Source organism: Numenius arquata, chromosome 6, assembly GCF_964106895.1.
Source record: "Numenius arquata chromosome 6, bNumArq3.hap1.1, whole genome shotgun sequence".
NCBI classification, from domain to species: domain Eukaryota; kingdom Metazoa; phylum Chordata; class Aves; order Charadriiformes; family Scolopacidae; genus Numenius; species Numenius arquata.
This window is the reverse complement of record NC_133581.1, coordinates 40,103,244-40,110,380: the sequence shown is the minus strand read 5'-3', so window position 1 is coordinate 40,110,380 and position 7,137 is coordinate 40,103,244.

Here is a 7,137-nt window from a genome sequence, read left to right as displayed (position 1 = left end):
CTCCTTTAGGCATCCTTGGGATTCAAGATCTCTCCTTAGTAGCTGAAATTATAAAACAAACACCCTGCCAAGCTATTTTTACTGATAACAACACACCTGAGAATTTCCGAAGCTCTGCAAATATAACTGAACAAAGGCAAGCAGTAACCTCTAACCTTTTGCAATTTTTCTTGTCCCTCAAATGTGTTCTTAAATGTTTCAGGATGAGTATTTTTGGCTGTCTTGTGGTAACCCGCATTAAGAAATGGATTTGTCTGGAAAATAGTCCAAGAAAAAAAAAGAAAGAATGCAATTCATCACCTGGATGAGTTCCCCGGTCCTGTTCATTGTGCGTTTCCACCAGCTGCTGTCCTGGCATCTGTCAGAAATCAAGCACGGGCAAGGACAGCCTGAGGCAGCATTGCCAGTTGAAGGAATATTTGTCAACTGGCAGCCTCAAACACATACGCAGTCTCCTGCAAATATCATGTTAGGTCTCTTCATAAGGCTTATATAAACCTTCTGGATGTGCTTAGGTAGTTCCTTCAAATGTCTTAGATGGCTGCAAAACTCATTTCTCTAAATCTGATCACAGGCCAACGATCAGCATGCATAAACACTCCAGCTCTTCAGGATAGCCTTTTTCACTTCCAGTTCTCAATTTAGCACTTAACTGTGTCTGTTGAAATAAGCTACCAGTCTGCATGTGTGATAAGTCACATTATTTTGAGTGAATAATGACACAACAGAAGTGTCTGCAATAAATCAGCCCTCAACACTACCCTGCCCACTCAACAGAACGCAGCCATAAAGTCTTATTCCTTGAGCGATGATTTCTTCCCTATTTTTGATTTCAAACAGTGCTGTGAAACAGCAGACTCTTCTTTCCCTTCCCTTCCTGTTAAAGCTAACTTTGATTTAACCCCACATCTCCATAACAAAGTCCAAGGCATTCACTACATGTGTGTTTCTGAAAAGAATCAGCGATTAGAAGGCAACATCGTCCTCAACTGATTAAAAAAAAAAAAGAAGAAAAGAACAACATCTTTTTCTGAAGACATCTCCCACATTTGGAAACCCCCTTCTCTGTCATTCTTGAGACTTTGGTGCTATGTAAGATGGCTCCAAGTCAGTTTTAGCACTCAAAAAATAGTTTTCCTTCAAAACATTTCCTACACAACTGCTATCTGTGGTAAGTTATATGTATTTAACTCAGGAGGCAAAAGAAGCTTCTTTTGTCTTTCCATCTGTGACAGTTCCTTGTCTGCAAACAAAGAGCTTCACTATTTGAATCAAAATATTTTCCTGATATTCAGATCTCTAATTGAAATCATAGGATGAACTTAACACACATTCCATTCTTTATAATTTACAAATAACTTTATTTTCTTATTACTCATTGAATCAAAAACATTGAAGTACAAACTATATTCCATTTTCTTCTAAATACCCCACATAACTGGACAGAAACTGTCATCATGCCCTACTTTCTTTGCAATTCTGCCCCTGCCCCCTGCAAAAGACTCTAATGTTTTTGATTTGCTTCTCCATAGGAAAAGGAAGCTTGATTAGATTTCTTCTATTTGGTAGTTTCTAACTCTTTACATAATATTTCCTTGCATTAAGCTGTTTAGAACATTTACAGTTCTTCTCAAGATCCCCAAACCTTCACATTCAAATGTTTAAATCCTTACCCAGCATGTTCCAATCCCCCTGAAATCTCATATCTGAATCATGAAGTCTCAAATTGTTAGCTATAAAATTTTTAAGCAATTTAGACATTCAGAGATTGCATTCAAAGAAGTGATAGAAAGTATAGTGTATACTTTTACTGTTCACTGCTTAAAATGACAAAGAACCCGATATTCCTTCTGAATGCTAAGTGCTTAATATTGAATGAACTGGATGCTTATTGTAAACTTCTTTCTCAGTAAAAATTCAGTTTCTCTTAAATAAATAATTAATATATTGAGAGTAACGTCTTTCCCATTATGGCCATTCTAGATGATACCTCTTGGTGTCACCTGCACTCCTTTAATTGTTTGGAAATTCATTTAATTTCCCACTCTCTACCTTCTTTGGATATATCTTTGTTATACAAAAAGGTTTCTCCAGACCCAAGCATTCAGCCCACAAATTCATGTTTCTATGCCCTAAAGCTAAATCATTTTAAGGCAAATCTGTTCTACTGAACTGAAAGATACCCATCTCAATGTATACAATGAACCGCACACGCAAAACTACGGATATTACTCTGACCAAAGCTTTATACAGGCTGACTTCAACATTTCTTCCTGATTATCAACATAGTCTAAACTTAGCTACCCCTATAGTACTTCAAACTATTGTCCCAAATTACTTAAATACAATGGCCCATAAAGCTCAGCCTCTCAACCCAAATGTCTCCAATGAATTAAAAACAGCCCCCATAGTAGCAATCAAATGTCTCTTGTGCCTACTCATCGCAGGAAGCGAAGTCATTCTTGATTAATTCTATCAAGTTAAGTTACAGCAACCAGCAGCTTCTTATCATCCAGCTGTACTTCTACATTAAAATTTCTGTCAGTTACTGAAAAAGTCCACCCCACTCCAGGATGTATCAAAGTTCAAAATAAAACAAAACACATCCAGCTCTTCAATATTTGTCTCTCTGGTTCCATGGCAGAAGGCAACATCCTTTTAAGGCCCTTGTTTTCTCAATCATTTTCCTTTCTTTTAGGTTCCTGTGAAATGTTTTTCCCCCTCTTGCTTCACAGAGACAATGGCTAAGCAGAAGAACCCAGGTACTTCTGCTAAGCCCTCTGGCTCTCTATATGACAGGACACTGTGGAGAAAGGCAGGTATTTTATGTGGTAGGACCTTACTTGGATTGTTAGAGATAAGTGTTCAAAACTTATCATCAATACAAATTATTATGTACTTCAGTGATCTATCTCCAACATTAATATGGTGTCTTCTAATACACTTGCATGAAGTTCACGACCGAAGGGACTCACACATCACAAACCCAGGTTTGAGGCAGACTTCTGGCCAGGCGGGCGGTTCCTATTCAAGAGAAAGGACATGCATTGTTGGCTGAAGCGTTGTGCTTTCTCTTTACCTCTCTTACTCTCTTCTCTTCTTCTTGCACATGGTGATGAAGGTGTGCATGTTGGTGGCTGATGCCAGGGAAGCAGAAAAGTATCGGGTGACTCCTGTGTGTTCCCTGTTCAAACAATTTGCCCACCCACTGATTTCTTGTTTTTCTTTGCTTTAATGACTACACATCAACAACTACACAACTATGCCTGCATGACTTGCGTGACTAAATATGCTTCTGCTGAAGTGTTTTTGTGGTGATTTACTTGTAAGTTCTGGAACCCTTTCCCCAGCCATTAGCTCAAAGCACACAGGCCCTAAAGCCTACACCTTGAATCCTGCATGTCCTGGCTACTCCGTGTCCTAGCTGCTGGTTGGGCAGCCTATTCTTAGATCTCCTCTAGGCTGCCAACTCTTGCAACACAATTATCAGTAATGGGTTTTGCCTGTCCTTGAGCCTGCTGCAAAGTGACACGAGAAGCCTCAACTTTCTCATATAACTCAGCCCTCCTGGGGGGAAAAAGTACGAGAAAAGCCAAATGATCTAATTAGCCTCAGCCTCACAGTCTGGAAAGGACAAACGTCAGACCTGCTTGCTGCAGGAAGCAAGAAGGTTCTTTCTCCATCTCCTCAGGGGCCCACGCTTTTCCCAAGGGAGCAGAGTTTAAAAAAAAAAAAGAGGCAGTAAAAGAAATAAAGGGCAAAGGCAGGCAGCTCAATTCCCTCTTTGGTACTTTTTCTTTTCTCCTCAGAAGTTGGAATTTGTTCCTCTTGGCTCGTCTCCTTCTAGCGTTGCAGCAATTCAGCAAGCAGGTACCAGCTGCAAGAGGATCCAATGGCTGGAAGGATGGCAAGTGCTAGTCCACTAGCACAGGAGTAATAGTCACTGGCTGCCTAGCTTCTGGAGAGGGCTGGCTACGATCCCACCACTTCAGAGAATGAGGTCAAAACCGAGGCAAACAGAGAAAACTGCATTTTTTTTCACTATCCACCTTGGAAAACCTATTCTTTATATATCCTACTTTCCTTTCATGAGCAAAATATAAACAATGCCTGTAAATACCATGCAGGCACTGTCACTCTGAAAAATCTTGGACTCTGATATATACGATTAGTAGCATGCTCATCCTGCAAGTAATTCCAAGGGCCTCTGTGGAGGCTTCTTGTAAAATTAGGAGCAAGTCTCCCTGAGTAAGAAAATCAGAATCCATTGCAAAGTAGAAGTGATTATAAAGCTTCCCTTCATAGCCTATAATTAAGGTATGCTTACACTAGAGAAAGAGATTAGAAAGCTGAGGGTCCTGGAAGATTCATGGAAACTCAGTTCGGCCTTTTTCTTTATATATGTGAATGGTATATTTTATTTCCTCTTTTAGCTTTTGTCTTTTTAGTGCAAGGATTTGGCTTCGCATATTTTCTGCAGACTGGAAATGGGAATAAATGCTTGACACAGCACAAAACCTAACACTGTACGTCACAATATATGATTAAACAGATGGTAAATATAGCCAAGGGACTTCTGTAACTGGTCAAACTTTTATGTCAAACTCACTGGAATATCAGTAGGTTATGAAAGATTGGTAGGTAGGTACTTCAAAGGGTCAACCTTTAGTAACAAAACTGCTTCAGAAAAACGGGTTCTGAGACTCAGAATAATGCATATTAGAAAAGGGTATTAAAGAGGGTAATTGAAAAATTTTTGAAAATGTCTGGAATGAGACAAAACTACATCTTTTAGCTGGTCATCTTTCCTCTGACTAAAATTGAACAGAGAATAGTTTGTAATACATTAGCATCATCTGCTGGATAGTGCAGGGAATACAGTTTGGAACCTGCAATACTGACTATGATACATAGCATTAGTGTATTTGGTAAGCCATCCAGAATAGGCAGAACAGTTCATACGCCTTTTTTTAATAACATCTCACATTTGCTTTTCTTTCTGGAACTTCTCTGGTAAAACATGGGGATTAAATATTTATTAATAATATTAATATTAAATATATAATAATGTATAGATACGGAATAATATACATATTAAAATTGTCTGCCTAAAAAATCCTAGCTTCATGTACCAGAAAGTGCTGTGTGGTAACTGTAGGAACAGGAGACATTCTGAAATTCAAATATTGGCATTTAATTACAAATGTAACATTTACTAAGAGAGGCTTAATTTTTTTTTTGCTGTAGAACAATTTAAGCAGCTTTACAAAGAAACCCAGAAAAATAATTCACAGTCAGAAGGCAGCAGTCCAAGTCACCTTAGAGAGGAGAAAGGAAATTGGCTTGTGCCAGAAAAACATAAAGCGCGGAGGGAAATAGAAGTCTTGAGTATCTTGGCTGTAAGGGATGTCAGATGTTAATTTGGCAGATTGAAAGAGGGGTGCGCTTCATGTGCATGGAAAAGACTGTTAAAAAAATAACATCAGCAGAACTCTACAGGGATTGTTCTAAATCTCTCAAAAACTGAACAGATGTTGAGAATCATGAACAGCTGTAATAGACACAGATCAGTTACTATTTTATTACTGGATATATTTTTTTGCAAGTGCAATGCCATGTTCCCAGCAGAAGGGCAGCCGTGCAGTGGACTGAACCAGAGTTACCATCACAGGAGAGCACAGCAGACCCTTCAGAGCTGAGCCTGCTGCAACATGAGGGTCTCCTGATACCACAGAGGAGCCAGCAGAGCCACAGAACTGCTGATTCTTATGAGACAAAATCTCATTCTTTGGATTTTGCATTAATCACCTGTCTAAAATTGGGTTATTCTGAGGGATGGGGCACTTCCTCCTTTCTCATACACAGAGAGTCGCTCAGAACTGGGAAGATTTTCCTTTGAGTTTTCTTTATGCCAATATTGCCATGGCTCATGGGGCTTCAGAGAGAAGTAAAATGTAATTTCAGGAACACAGGGATGTTACCACAGAACAGATGAAGACATCTTTAGTCTACTATCCTCTGTGACAGAAGACAATTAGTACTGTTATATTGTATACTGTGATTGCATTTAGCATGTCCTACATGGTGTAAAAAAACCATAAAGCGAGTATTTATTTGAAATACTTTACTTCCTAAACACAGAAAAAAGCAAACCCATAAAAGCTGGAAAGGAAAACGATGTCTTACAAAGTCATAAACTTGCATTATATAACACTGCACCACAGCCCCAGCTACTGATCAGCTGTGCCTTGAGACGAAGCACTGTGGTCCTTTTAAATACTCATGAATATACATAAACAAATACATCGCCTTTTTCTGTGTCTTGCAGCAGGCAGTTTGACTCTATAAACATATTATGCTTGAATAAAAATTATTTTTCCATATGTATGTCTTTAACTTTCAATTTCTAGGAATGTTTTCTTATTTTTTCTGTGTTTGTTTGTATTTATGTATGCTGACATTAGCAGCTAAGACTAAAATCTGTAGGAGCTGAGAATGGTGGGTATGCAAGTTCTGGTCCTTTATTAAGCCCCCCAGAGATCCTTGTAAGCCTCCCCATCTTTGACTGACTTAAAGAATTGCTCTTGTTCAGCATTTTTGTCACTCCTTCCATTTATACCTTCCTTCCAGAGCTCACAGAAGCTTCACAGAGCCTCGTATCTTTTGAGCTGTTTGTATACAGCAATATAGCAGGCAGACAGTCCCAGCCTTAAAACACTTAGAGCCCTATTGACAATAGAGCGTGACAGTACAGAAGGGAATTCAACAAACAAGTGGCTAGAGGTGAAGAGTGAGGAAGGTCAAGTCAAAATAGCATGACCATGTTCTGGTGACTGCCTGTGAATCTACGTAGTTTTGTAGTTGCCTAAATGTACTTAGATGCTACTATTTCATATTAAGTGGCAGAGGTGAATTGCAAAAAAGGGAGCTAAAGGAGATACTCTTTACTTTTTCCATGACCCATTTATCATGTATCAAGGTCAATGTAACAAAGCACTGAGATACCAGTCCAAGTTGTGGAATAAAATAACAAAAGTTGGAGGCAATGGTAAAGCGAAGGGGTTGATCAGTGATGGTATATGATAAAAGCACCATTACAGAGAAGAGCATGTAGGTGTAAGTTCATGCAGCTGAGGA